The sequence below is a fragment of the Bos taurus genome, chromosome 19 (assembly GCF_002263795.3).
Source record: "Bos taurus isolate L1 Dominette 01449 registration number 42190680 breed Hereford chromosome 19, ARS-UCD2.0, whole genome shotgun sequence".
Lineage (NCBI taxonomy): Eukaryota > Metazoa > Chordata > Mammalia > Artiodactyla > Bovidae > Bos > Bos taurus.
In genome coordinates this window covers 44848650-44862865 of record NC_037346.1, presented here as the reverse complement: position 1 = coordinate 44862865, position 14216 = coordinate 44848650, and the positions used below count along the sequence as shown (strand labels likewise).

The 14216-nt window shown below is 47.3% G+C and overlaps 1 long non-coding RNA gene across 1 annotated transcript; it reads left to right on the top strand.

Annotated features, from left to right (window-relative positions):
• Position 1: 1 nt before the first annotated feature.
• On the top strand, positions 2–3006 carry LOC132343088 (uncharacterized). The gene is made up of 2 exons (XR_009491764.1): positions 2–889; positions 2710–3006. It is a non-coding gene; the product is annotated as an uncharacterized lncRNA (long non-coding RNA).
• Positions 3007–14216: the final 11210 nt, after the last annotated feature.

The following is a 14216-nucleotide window of genomic DNA, read 5'->3' as shown; positions in this document are numbered from 1 at the left end:
CAGGGGGGCGGGCTGGAGGGAGGGGGCGGGCGCCGGGCGCCTGCCGGGGGTCCGCCGCAGCCATCGCGCTGCAGAGAGGGGGCTACCGACCCGCTTCACCTGCCGCAGAGGGGGCGGCGGGCGCCTCTTCACCTGCCGGAGCTGGAGCGACAGAAGCGAGGCAGAGGCGGCGGCGCGCTCGGCGGCGCCTCCGGGTCCTAGAACCGCAGGCTCCTGCTAGCTCGGAACCGGGGGTACCTGCGGGGTCTGGGTGAAGGGGATCACAGCACGGGGGACGAAGGGGGCAATCCTCAGAGTTGAGGACCGCCAGCACCTACGTGGGCGGCTTGGAAACCCATGACGCGGCGGCGCTGGGGCGCAAGGGCTGCGTCCTTCTCTCTGGTTCCCGCCGAGGAAGGTGGGAACCCCCTTCCAGGCCCCCCACCCCTTGTTTCTCTCCTCTGTTTAGCCCAGGACCGAGCTGAAGACCAGAGGGAACCATCTGCAAATAAGAACCCCAAAGCAGAGGTGGGGGGCGCAGATCCAGGCCAGTGGAGACCCCTGCGACCTGTTCCACTCTGGACCGACTCTGCGCCCGTGCCAGCATCCTCAGGGCTTTTAGAATGGAGGTGCCCATGGAAAAAGGCAGGCAGGCAGAGTCTGGAGACCATCAAGGCGGTCTCAAGGAGAAGCGCAGGGTTGGGGAACAGGAGGATTAAGGCCAGCATCCACGCTGGGAAAGAAGCAGGCACTGCGGAGAGGGGGGGTGGGAAATCTTGACGCTGTCACCTCCAGGGATCTAACTAAAGTGGCCTCTCACTCACCTTGGCGAATGAGTCTCTGAAGTCTGGCAATTACAGCAGTACTTCCAAAGGTCTTCTTTCTGTCATCCTGACAATGACCAGGGAAGGTAGGTATTGATATCCTCATTTTAGAGGGGGAAATTGAGGCTCAATGTGACTTGCCCAAGGGCCCACAGTTAATAAAGAGCAGAAACAGGCCTCCTTTCTGTCCACCTGCAAAATCTCCAGTGCCTTGGCCTGGCCTCCTACCGACCCTCTCATTCAGGATGGACCAGAGGATAAGAGTGTTTGGAGGTGGAGGGTAGAACCCCAGGTCTGGGCACAATCTCCAGCCTGAATGTGAGGCTTTTCTCTTTCAGGGGTTCCTCCTTCTCCCCATCTAATTTGTGGGGATCCTCAGTTGGTCCTTCCTTGCACTGTCAAGGCATTGAGGACCGAGGACCCACTAATGAACCCTGGCTTTTCTCTAGGCCAGGCAGGAGCCATATATGTCCCCTCCCCTATAGCTTCCTCTTCCTTCTGCCCTCCTTCTCAGATTCAGAACCACTGAAGTTTAAGCAGGAGCTGGAAAATTTATCTAATCTGAAGGAAGGCCCTGGAATGAACCAGCCCCTTCCCCCAGGCTGACTCGATTTAAACCTCTCTTCTGCCAAGGTCACAAGCACCTCTGGTGGGTGAGAGATGTGATCACTTATTTCATGTCCCAGCCAGGGACCCATAAGGTCAGACAAAACAAGATGCTCCTTGGGCGTGTTAAGAAGGTGACACTGTGTGCCCACTGCCCTCCGCTCCAGCCAGAGCAAACCACAGTCTTGCCCTTGGGTCCTTGCCCTTGAGATTACCTAGGACCTCTCTTTTTCTTTTCTTCTTCCTTCCTTCCTCTCTTTCTTTCACTCTGTCTCTCTATTTAAAGAATATAGTCCCCGATGTCTTCAGTGGCTCTCTTTCCATTTAACAAGCCTTTACTTAGCACTAGCTCTGTGCTCGGGACTGTGCTCACTCCTGAAGGTTCTGAGGCTGATGAGAAGAGTCTCTGTCCTCAGGCTGCTCACAGCCTAGCAAGGAAGGAACACACTGTCAACACATCTGGGAGAGTGGCTTGTGGGAGCTGTTTCCCGTAGCTGGAAATCCCATCAGGGTGGGGAGCCTCTAATGTAATAGTTGCCAGCCTGTGCTCTCAATCCCTAGGAGTGGTCAGGTCATTGCCAACCACTGCCCACCCAAGGCCTAATGGAAATAAGCCTGGGCTAAGCAGGACCTCTGGTGTGGAAAATGATTAGCCCAACAAACCTACGTTATCTCTCTCTCATGCTGATCAGAACTGTAAGGTGCCAAAAAAAAAAAAAAAAAAAAGGAATTTAAATCAATTGTTACCTAATACATTTGGTTTGCTTGGCAGGAAGTATCTTTCCTATGTGGTCCACAGAGGAGGAAATCCTAGAAAGGATGCTTGAAGTTTAGGACCAATGCTTTGGTGGGTCTGTGCTTCCCCCTGCTGGGCACAGGAGGTATGACAGCCAAGACAGGGTGAGGCCTCCAGTGGTGATGGAGATGGAATCACAGCATGGATGACATTTCTAAATTGTTGTCGCCTTGTCACCTCCGATGGAATGATTGTGTAGCCTTTGGGCACACTTGGAGCTCAGGTGACTGAGCAGGTTTCCCCAGGAATCTCCTCCCTCCCCATCCCTGCTCACCATTACTCAGTTGGTGCCTCATTTTTTCTAAGGTGATACATGTGCACAGTTTAAAAGAAAAGCAGGTTTAATGTATCTTTCCAGAGATACTTTGGATACTTACAAGCAATGCATGTGTGTGTGTGTGTGTGTGTGTGTGTGTGTGTGATAGCACACATTCCACACTGTCTGACACCTTGTTATTTTCACTTAATAACATTTCTGCCTCTGGGACTTCCCTGGTGATTCAGTGGTAAAGAATGTGCCTGCCAACACAGCAGACACGGGTTCGATCCCTGGTCCAAAAGGATCCCACATGCAACTAAGTCCAAGCGCACCACAACTGCAGAGCCTGCCCTCTAGAGCCTGGGAGCCCCAACTGCTGAATCCATGTGCAGCAACTACTGACTCCTGCATACCCTCGATCCCGCCCATGTTCTGCAATAAGATAGTAGCCCCAACTCGTAGCAACTAGAGAAAATGTGCCTGCAGCAACAAAGACCTACCACAGCCAAAAATGAAAAAATAAAATTATTTTTAAATAATAATTATTTCAATTAATTAATATTATAAAAATAATTATTTAATTATTATTTATTTCTGCCTCTACAAAAGCTACCTAGGCTTTCGGCACATAGAATGTGTCACAATTTATTTCACTCTTCTCTTCCTAATGGGTATTTAGCTTGTGTCAGCCTTTTGTTACTGTAAACAATGGTGCCTATAGGCAAACATCTTTGGTACATATAATTATTTGCACTTAGGTGTGTATCTGTAAGACACATTTATAAATATGACATTGCAGGGTCAGAGGTTATATGCTTTTAAATGTCAGATAGATTTTCACTGAAATTTGGATAGATTTGAAATTGCCTTTCAAAAGTCTGCACCAATTTGCAACCTCCAGCAAGGAGTGAGATCACCTATTTCAACCATCCTAACTAACAGGATATTTTCAGGCCTTTGGGATTAGTTTTGTGGGGTTTTTTAATATTTGTTTATTTGACTGCACCAGGTCTTAGTTGCAGCACATGGGACCGTTAGTCATGGCAAGAGAACACTTAGCAGCAACATGTGGGTTCTAATTCCCTGACCAGGGATCAAACCTGGGCCCCATACACTGGGACCATGGACTCTTAGCCATGGACCACCAGGGAAGTCCCAGCCTTTTGGTTTTTGATGAAGCCTCTTTGAAAGTCTTTGTGACAAGGCAGGTGATGATCTTTCTCTTTCTTCAAGGCAGAGACTGTCTCTTCTGGCCCGGTCTCCCCATCACAGGACTTAAATATTAAATGAAAGAAAATAAGACTGCATTTTGGTAGACCTAGAGGGGAGTCGGAGAAGGCAATGGCACCCCACTCCAGTACTCTTGCCTGGAAAATCTCATGGATGGAGGAGCCTGGTGGGCTGCAGTCCACGGGGTCGCTAAGAGTCGGACACGACTGAGTGACTTCACTTTCACTTCTCTCTTTCATGCATTGGAGAAGGAAATGAAAACCCACTCCAGTGTTCTTGCCTGGAGAATCCCAGGGAAGGGGGAGCCTGGTGGGCTGCCGTCTATGGGGTCGCACAGAGTCAGACACAACTGAAGCGACTTAGCAGCAGCAGCAGCAGAGAGGGAAGTAGAGGGTTAGGGTTAAGCATGAACCCTGTCCTTAAGGGTCACTCTTGTTTCCAGGCCCTGGTCAAGCCTCTGCCTCAAACCCAAAAGCCGTCCTTTTGAGAATTCCCTGGCAGTGGGAAGAGTTAAGAGTCTGTGCTTCCATTGCAGGGGGGCATGGGTTCAATCCCTGGTTGGTGAACTAAGATCCCAAAAGCCAGGCAACTTGGCCAAAAAGCAAAAGCTTTCCTCTTGCAAGCACCTCCCAGATTTTAAGATCTGATATTGAAGCATTTCCTAGGCAGCTCTCACTCAGCTCTCTTATATCCCAGGGATGGGCCTCATCATCCTAAAGGATGCCTAAAGGAAATAAGCCAGATGTTCACCAATTGAGGATCAGTTAAACCAGCAATCCAGTACAACTTTCTGTGATGGTGGAAATGTCCCTGTGCTGTCCAATACAGTAGCTACTAACTACATGTCACCACTAAGTATTTGAGACGTGCAACTGAGAAAATAAATTGCAAAAACAAGTAAATTAAATTTAAATTTTTAAAAAGAAAAGAAATTTCACTGTTCTCTCTTCCCCCCTCCCTCCCACAATACCGACAGCTTGTAGGATCTTGGTTCAAAAACCAGGGGCCGGGGATTGAACTTGTACTCTCCACTGTGAAAGTTGTTTGGAGTCCTAACCACTGGACCACCAGGGAATTCCCAGAAATGAATATCAAATTTCACTTCACTGCAATTAAGTTCAGTGTAAATAGCCACATGTAGCTACTCTACTGAACGATGAAGGGTTAAATAAACGTATAAAGGTATATCCCCATGACAGGAAACTATGCCACTATAAAAAAAAAAAAAAAAGAGAATGCCAGGTACTGATATGGAAAGATCTCCAGGATATATTTTGAAGCAAAAATATGGTGCAGAACAGTATATATAGTATGCTAACTTTTGTATAAGAAAGGGAGGTGAGAAGAAGAATAAATGTTTACATTTGCTTGAATTTACATAGGGAACATAATAAAAGTGGTGACCTGTAAGATTCTGGGGAAACAGAGTGGATAAGGCAGAGGTGGGAGCAGGACTTTTCAATCCATTTCTTTTTTTTTAATTTTTATTTTATTTATTTTTGACTGTACTGGGTCTTCATTGCTGTGTTGGCTTTTCTCTAGTTCTGGCGAGTGGGGCCTATTCTTCCTTGGGATGTGTGGTCTTCTCATTGTGGTGGCTTCTCTTGTTGGAGAACACGGGCTCCAGAGCACAGGTTCAACAATTATGGCTCATGGGCTTGGTTGCTCCGCAGTATGTAGGATCTTCCCAGACCAGGGAGTTTAACCCGTGTCTCCTGCATTAGCAGGCAGATTCTATACCGCTGAGCCACCACAATATATTTCTTCCTATACTGTTTTGATTTTTAAACCATATGCATTTATTACATCTTCACAAAGTTCAAGTAAATAAAAGCAAGTTGCTCGTTATCTAACTAAGGATGGGCTGCTCCATCCCTCTTGTTGTGTTCAAAACTGGCTGTCACTCAGATTCAGAATCTCGGGAGAGGTTGGGATCAGGGATCTATGTCTTTTAGGATCCACCAGGCAACAACTGTGGCTCAGTGGTAGAGAATCTGCCTGCCAATGCAGAAGACTCGGGTTCAGTCCCTGGGTCAGGAAGATCCTCTGGAGGAGGAAGTGACAACCCACTCCAATATTCTTGCCTGGGAAATCCAATGGATGGAGGAGCCTGGCGGGCTACAGTCCATGGGGTTGCGAAGAGTCAGACGCGACTGAGCAAGCAACTCAACAGCAACAAAGGCAGCTGTCAGCAGCCACTGAACTATCTTTGTCAGCGCCTGCAGTGAGGAGGGGAGGCCAAGCACCAGGCACATGTCCCTTCCCTGGAGACTGCAGTGGTCACGATGTCTTCCGAGCACCAGCACGAGACGGCAGATGCAGGGGCAGGCGCTTTCCATGTGCCATTCAAAACGGAACAGCAGCCCTGCAAGGCAGACCTCTTTCTTTTCTGTGCTCTCTGAGCTCAGTGTTCTCCTGAGTAACTGATTTACTCAAGGTCACAGAACTGGTAATGTCAGAGCTAAGATCTGAAACTGTCAGAAATCCCTGAGCCTGTTTTCTGGTCTTGAAAATCAGTGATAGGATTTCATAGAACTATTTTGAATATTAATTAAAATTTCAAGTAAAGGGATAACATAGACCTTTTAAATTTTTTTATTTATTTGTTTTAAATTTTTGTCTGTGCTGGCTCTTCGTTGCTGTGTGGGCCTTCTAGAGTTGCAGCAATCGGGGGCTACTCTTGGTGTGGGGGCTTCTCAGTGCAGTGGCTTCTCTTGTTGCAGAGCACTGGCTTTAGGGTGTGAGGGCTCGGTAGTTGTGGTGCCCTGGCTCAGTTGTGCCACAGCATGTAGAATCTTCCTGGACCAGGGATCAAGCGCATGTCCCCTGCATTGGCAGATGGACTCTTAATCATTGGACCACCAGGGAAGTCCAACATAGACTTTTATTTCCAGCAATAGGGTGGATTATATGTCCAGAGAAACCTTCCTCATATAAAACAACTAGAAATGCTAGATAAAAGATAACTCTGCATGTGTGTGTATGTTATTTTCAGTGCGAGGCTGAGCTGGCAAGAAAAGAAAAACCCCCAAAAGGCACAAATTGAAAAAGGAACAAGACAAAACCTGGGGTCTCATAAGGTAGGAGACTGGATCAGAGATGATCATCTGCCCCTTGCAAGAAGTCAAGGGTGCTGCAAAGGTGACATCCCTGGATAAACTTGATTTTAACAAATCCACCCTGCTGAGAGAGACGGACATGTGCTTGCCTCAATTTATCAAGACAATATAACCATTCTACAGTTGTATGCACATAATAATATAGCTTCATATGCTGAAGCTGAAACTCCTATTCTTTGGCCACCTGATGCGAAGAGCTGACTCACTGGAAAAGACCCCGATGCTGGGAAAGATTGAAGGCGAGAGGAGAAGGGGACGACAGAGGATGAGAAGGTTGGATGGCATCACCGACGCAATGGACATGAGTTTGAGTAGGCTCTGGGAATTGGTGATGGACAGGGAAGCCTGGCCTGCTGCAGTCCATGGGGTTGCAAAGAGTCAGACACGACTGAGGGACTGAACTGAACTGAACTGAAAATCATAAAGCAGAAAATAGAGGGATAGACAAGTCCATCAGTGTAAAGGGAGATTCAAATTACTTCCCTTTAGTAGGTAGTTTTGGAGTAGGCAATGGCAACCCACTCCAGTATTCTTGTCTGGGAAATCCCATGGACACAGGAGCCTGGTGGGCTACAGTCCATGGGGTCTCAAAGAGTCGGACACGACTGAGTGACTAAATACAGCACACAGCATTGGTAGTTTAAGCAGATAAAAAATTCAGTAAAGATGTACAAGGTTTGAATAATACAATTGACTGGTTCAATCTAATTGAATATTTTGAATACTCCAGTTGACTATTGGAGAACACACTTGCTTTCAGTCACACATTTACAAAAGTGACCACATATCAGACCATAAGGCAAGTCTCAACCAGTTCAAAAAAAGCCATTCAGACTTCATTATCTGACAACAATATAATTCAATTGGGAATTGAATCAATTTTGAATTCCCTGGCCATCCAGTGGTTAGGATTCCCCACTTCCATTGCAGGGGTCCTAATTCCTAGTTGGGGAACTAAGATCCCACAAACCACAGCAACCTTAAAAAAAAAAAAGGAAATCAATAATCAAAAGACAACATAAGTAGAAAGACCACTCCATGCAATTGAAAATGTCAAAATGCACTTCTAAATAGTTCATGGGTTGAAGAACTCATAAAAGAAATTAGAAAATATCTAGGATTTCCTCCGTGGTCCAGTGGTTAAGAAGTCACCTGTCAATGCGGGGGACACACTGTATTGTGTGGGTTCAGTCTCTGGTCAGGGAAGACTCCATGTGCCTGGAGGGCAACTAAGCCCATGCGCCACAACTACATCAAGAGAAACAAACCACCACCGCGGGAAGCCCGCACACCGCGACAAAGAGTAGACCCCACACGCCACAGAGAAAACCCTCACGCAGCAACAAAGATTCAGTGCAGCCAAAAATAAATAAATAAATAAGTGTCAAAGGAAATTAGAAAATATCTAGAATAGAATATCAAAAGTATTAGGTATAAAGTTCTTAGCACATAATTCCCTAAAAATGGAAGTGAGGAGGAGGAGGAGGATGAAGAGGCAGCAGTAGCTTGTGCGGCAGCGGGATGGTGTCTTGACTTGGCCATAGTCAGTCATGAGGTCAAAGGCAGAGGGGCAAATGGTGAAGGGCTGAGTTTGAAGGTAAGCGCTGAGTCTGGGAAGGAAGGACCCAAAGGATGTCACAAACAATGACCCTGTGAGTTGGGGATTACTCTGGTGCCATTTTCCTAATGAGACCCCCGAGTCTGCTATCCACAAGGGAGCCCAAGTCACCTAGTCAGAAAATGGCGCCGCCAGGATACAGACCAAGTTGGCCCTTTCACTTCCATGGCACCCCTGAAGGGGCAGCTGAGCCGGGCAGGGATGTGCTTTTTGGTTAACAATAAATCTTAATCTCAGATCAAGTGTCTTAATCTCAGAAATGGTCTGCCATGGTGGCATTTGCTCGCCTCTCAAGCTCCGGTGTGTCTGGCTGAGCGGACAGGCCACAAACCACAACCGTCACCATCATAGATCTGTCTGCCTGTCGATTAGTATGTCTCAACCAGCTCTGCTAGCCCATCTGGAAGTGAAAAATGCAGTCTTTCATGCAGGGCCCTGAAGTCCACACAAACTAGGAAGGGTGAGCCCCCATCCAACCAGTGGCCAAATGAAGGGGGGCACACAGGTGCCCAGCGGCTTCCTAGGTGGCTCAGTGGTAAAGAATCTGCCTGCCAAAGCAGGAGACACAAGAGACACAGTTTCAATCCCCGGGTTGGGAAGGTATCCTAGAGTAGGAAATCACAACCCCATCCAGTATGCTTGCCTGGGAAATCCCATGGACACAGGAGCCTGGTGGGCTACAGTCCATGGGGTCGCAAAGAGTCAGATATGACTGAGAACACAAGCATACAGGTGCCCAGAGAGGAGAGGGCAGGCTAGCAGAGCAACCAGGAGCACCCAAACCCACCCTCCAGGCTAGAGGTCACCTCACCTATGATGGGGAACGAAGCCTTGTGCCTGGCACACAGTCAGCGTAGGAATGAATGCTGATTTAAGGGACATTTATGGAAGGCCTGTTGAATACAGGCACTGTGTCTGTGAAACAGTTTCATTTAGTTTAGTTTGATCCTCGTTGTAACACTAAGGTTGGTGTTATTATCCCTTTTTTTTTACAGATGAAGGGAGTGGGGTTCAGAGAGATTATGTGACTTGTTCAAAGTTAAAAAAAAAAAAAAGTGGTAGAGCAGATACCCAGGTCTGGGAGCCCAGCTCTCCCTACCATGTCCCCCAACCCAGGGACAGCTTGTTTTCAAGGAGGTCTTCCTCTCGGCCAGCCAGCCAACCACTGTGATGAAAGTCAAGATCAGGGCAAGGCCTTGGCAAGCAGCTGAATCGCTTTACTTGATAACAATCTCTGGTGAGTCAACAGCCTGCCAGGAACCGGGGAAGAGAGAAGAATTAGACCCAGCCTGACCCAGAAGAGCTCACAGCTGGGTGCTGGGGGGCATGGGAGGAGGTTCTGTGTGCCTCAGGGGCCACGAAAGAAAAAACTAACCCCAGCCCCACTCCTGACACTTGTGGGTTCAGGACAAGCAGAAGGGGGTGACAGAGGATGAGATGGTTGGATGGCATCACTGACTCAATGGACATGAGTCTGAGCAAACTCTGGGAGATAGTGAAGGACAGGGAAGCCTGGCGTGCTGCAGTCCATGGGGTCGCAAAGAGTCAGACACAACTGAGCGACTGAACAACAAAATATTCAACTGTTATAAGGCAAGCCAACTCAGATAAATATATTCCATCTTCTTACCCTTGTAACTGTACCTTAAAGAGAACCAGGAAAGCCAGGTATAAAAATAAATCCTCAGGGAACTTCCTTGGTGGTCTGGTGGTTTAAACTGCACTGTCGATGCAGTGGGTGTGGGTTTGATCCTTGGTCAGGGAACTTAGATCCTACATGCCACACAGCATGGCCAAAAGAAAAAAATCCTAAAATTCTCAGACTACAGCTCTGCTGTAGTACACCCCTGGCTCTTTCCTGCACTAAAAGGAGTCACAATCTTACATACACAAACACACGCCCCAGGCTGTATAGCCAAGCCCCTTCCACACCCACACTGACACCCTTCCAAGCAGCCTTACCCACCTCTGCACCTAGGGCCGTGCAGGAGAATAAAACCTTAGGAGAATAAACCTGAGGATGGCCTGTGTAGGCCCTGGAAGCAGCTTTGGGACCTTGTGAGCAGGGAACCAGCAATACCAGGTCCCTAAGACATGGTGAAAAACAGCTGTGAAAAGAAGAGAAGCAAAAAGCAAAGGAGAAAAGGAAAGATATAAGCATCTGAATGCAGAGTTCCAAAGAATAGCAAGAAGAGATAAGAAAGCCTTCTTCAGTGATCAATGCAAGAAATAGAAGAAAACAACAGAATGGGAAAGACTAGAGATCTCTTCAAGAAAATTAGATATACCAAGGGAATATTTCATGCAAAGATGGGCTCGATAAAGGACAGAAATGGTATGGACCTAACAGAAGCAGAAGATATTAAGAAGAGGTGGCAAGAATACACAGAAGAACTGTACAAAAAAGATCTTCAAGACCCAGATAATCACGATGGTGCGATCACTGACCTAGAGCCAGACATCCTAGAATGTGAAGTCAAGTGGGCCTTAGAAAGCATCACTACGAACAAAGCTAGTAGAGGTGATGGAATTCCAGTTGAGCTATTTCAAATCCTGAAAGATGATGCTGTGAAAGTGCTGCACTCAATATGCCAGCAAATTTGGAAAACTCAGCAGTGGCCACAGGACTGGAAAAGGTCAGTTTTCATTCCAATCCCAAAGAAAGGCAATGCCAAAGAATGCTCAAACTACCACACAATTGCACTCACCTCACATGCTAGTAAAGTAATGCTCAAAATTCTCCAAGCCAGGCTTCAGCAATATGTGAACCATGAACTTCCTGACAAGCTGGTTTTAGAAAAGGCAGAGGAACCAGAGATCAAATTGCCAACATCCACTGGATCATGGAAAAAGCAAGAGAGTTCCAGAAAAACATCTATTTCTGCTTTATTGACTATGCCAAAGCCTTTGACTGTGTGGATCACAATAAACTGTGGAAAATTCTGAAAGAGATGGGAATACCAGACCACCTGACCTGCCTCTTGAGAAATCTGTATGCAGGTCAGGAAGCAAGTTAGAACTGGATATGGAACAACAGACTGGTTCCAAATAGGAAAAGGAGTACGTCAAGGCTGTATATTGTCACCCTGCTTATTTAACTTATGTGCAGAGTACATCATGAGAAATGCTGGGCTGGAAGAAGCACAAGCTGGAATCAAGATTGCCGGGAGAAATATCAATAACCTCAGATATGCAGATGACACCACCCTTATGGCAGAAAGTGAAGAGGAACAAAAAAGCCTCTTGATGAAAGTGAAAGAGGAGAGTGAAAAAGTTGGCTTCAAGCTCAACATTCAGAAAATGAAGATCATGGCATCTGGTCCCATCACTTCATGGGAAATAGATGGGGAAACAGTGTCAGACTTTATTTTTTGGGGCTCCAAAATCATTACAGATGGTGAGTGCAGCCATGAAATTAAAAGACGCTTACTCCTTGGAAGGAAAGTTATGACCAACCTAAATAGCATATTCAAAAGCAGAGACATTACTTTGCCAACAAAGGTCCGTCCAGTAAAGCTATGGTTTTTCCTGTGGTCATGTATGGATGTGAGAGTTGGACTGTGAAGAAGGCTGAGCGCTGAAGAATTGATGCTTTTGAACTGTGGTGTTGGAGAAGACTTGAGAGTCCCTTGGACTGCAAGGAGATCCAACCAGTCCATTCTGAAGGAGATCAGCCCTGGGTGTTCTTTGGAAGGAATGATGCTAAAGCTGAAACTCCAGTACTTTGGCCACCTCATGAGAAGAGTTGACTCATTGGAAAAGACTCTGATGCTGCGAAGGATTGGGGGCAGGAGGAGAAGGGGATGACAGAGGATGAGATGGCTGGATGGCATCACTGACTCGATGGACGTGAGTCTGAGTGAACTCCAGGAGTTGGTGATGGACAGGGAGGCCTGCTGCAATTCATGGGGTCGCAGAGTCGGACACGACTGAGCGGCTGAACTGAACTGAACTGAAGACATGGTCTAGCCCTAGGCTATCCAATATAGTAGCCACTAGCCACACATAGTGCATAGCCACGCTATATTCATTTTGAGTTAAATGATTTAAAAGTAAATAAAATACCTCAGTCCCACTGAGCCACAAATCAATCAAGTGAGCCACAGTCAAGTGCTCAGCCACATGTGGCTGGTGGCCACCACACTGGACAGCACAGATAGAGGATATACTTCTATTACCGCAGAAAGTTCTACTGGATGGCACTGGTCTAGATGGTGAGGCAGGTCTCCCAGTGGGCTCCTCACCCTGGGGGGAGTCATAGAGCTGGAGGCGCCAGAGATGCACCCCTCTTCCCAGATATAAAGGTAGAACAGCCTAAGGATGTCAGGAAGTCCTCACAAAAAGGGTCTCATTTGAACACCAGACCAAATTAGTGGGAAAAGGTGGAGAAAGGAACGTGAGTGGCCATTCATGTGCATATGCAAAGGCCCAGTGGCCACCGGAATGAGGGGGGGTGGACTAGAGGGGGAGGAGGGGAGTCTGGAAGGATCCACAGGCCCAATCCTCAAAGTCCTAGAGGACAGGATAGGGACAGAGTAAAGGGCCAAAGTAGGCAATTAACCAGTTATCGCACTAGGGGATTAGAAGTAGAAAAAGTATAGGAGACCCCTGTAAGTTAATGATTACTCAAGAAAGCAGGTTTGCTTAACCACAAAACCAAGCCAGCTCGCTTAGCAACAAAACCATGCAACAGAAGCACAAGACCTGCCCCCAAACAATAAAACAATGGTAGCCTGAGACCCACATCCTGCCCAGTGAGCTCTGTAAGTTAATGATCTCTAGGACATACTCTCCACACACATAGAAAACAATAATTTGTGGACTTAACTAGACCAAGAAGGGACAAGAAAATTCCACTGTTCAACCTGGAGGAGAAGCTGATGATGGAAGCATGACATCCACCCAAGAAAGACAAAGAAGGTCTTCTCCCCTGGCCCCCACTTTTCCTTTGGTTATAAAACTGTAGCCCAATAAGTTCTCAGGGCTTGGCACCCCCTCACCCACCTGCTTGTAAACCTCATAAGCATCCTATTCCAATGAATCACCTCTTATCTATCACTTTGCCTCTCACTGAATTCTTGTCTGCACTGAGACATAAAGAACTGTGGTACTGGAGCTCTTCAGAGCCCCCAAACAACACCTCACTGTTTCAGATATACTAGGCTTCCCTGGTGGCTCAGACGGTAAAGCGTCTGCCTGCAATGCGGGAGACCCGGATTCGATTCCTGGGTCGGGAAGATCCCTGGAGAAGGAAATGGCAATCCACTCCAGCACTCTTGCCTGGAAAATCCCATGGACGGAGGAGCCTGATAGGCTACAGTCCATGGGGTTGCAAAGAGTCGGACACGACTGAGCATCATACTAAGGATATGACACGAGCTGGGGGCAGGAGAGGCAAGAGGAACATGGTCAGATGGACACAACAGAAAGAAAAGGAAGAACTGAAGACCGGTTAGGGATTTCAAAAAACAACAGAAATCACATCGAAGATCTCACGTGCCACAACTGAGACCCAATGCAGCCAAATCCGACTCTTTGCGACCCCATGGACTATATAGTCTGTGGGATTCTCCAGGCCAGAATACTGGAATGGGTAGCCTTTCCCTTCTCCAGGGGAATCTTCCCAACCCAGAGATCGAACCCAGGTCTCCCACATTGCAGGCAGATTCTTTCCCAACTGAGCCACCAGGGGAGCCCAAATAAATATTAAAAACAGACAAGCAAGGCTTCCCTCGTGGTACTGTGGATGAGAATTCACCTGACAATACAGGGGACATGGGTTCAA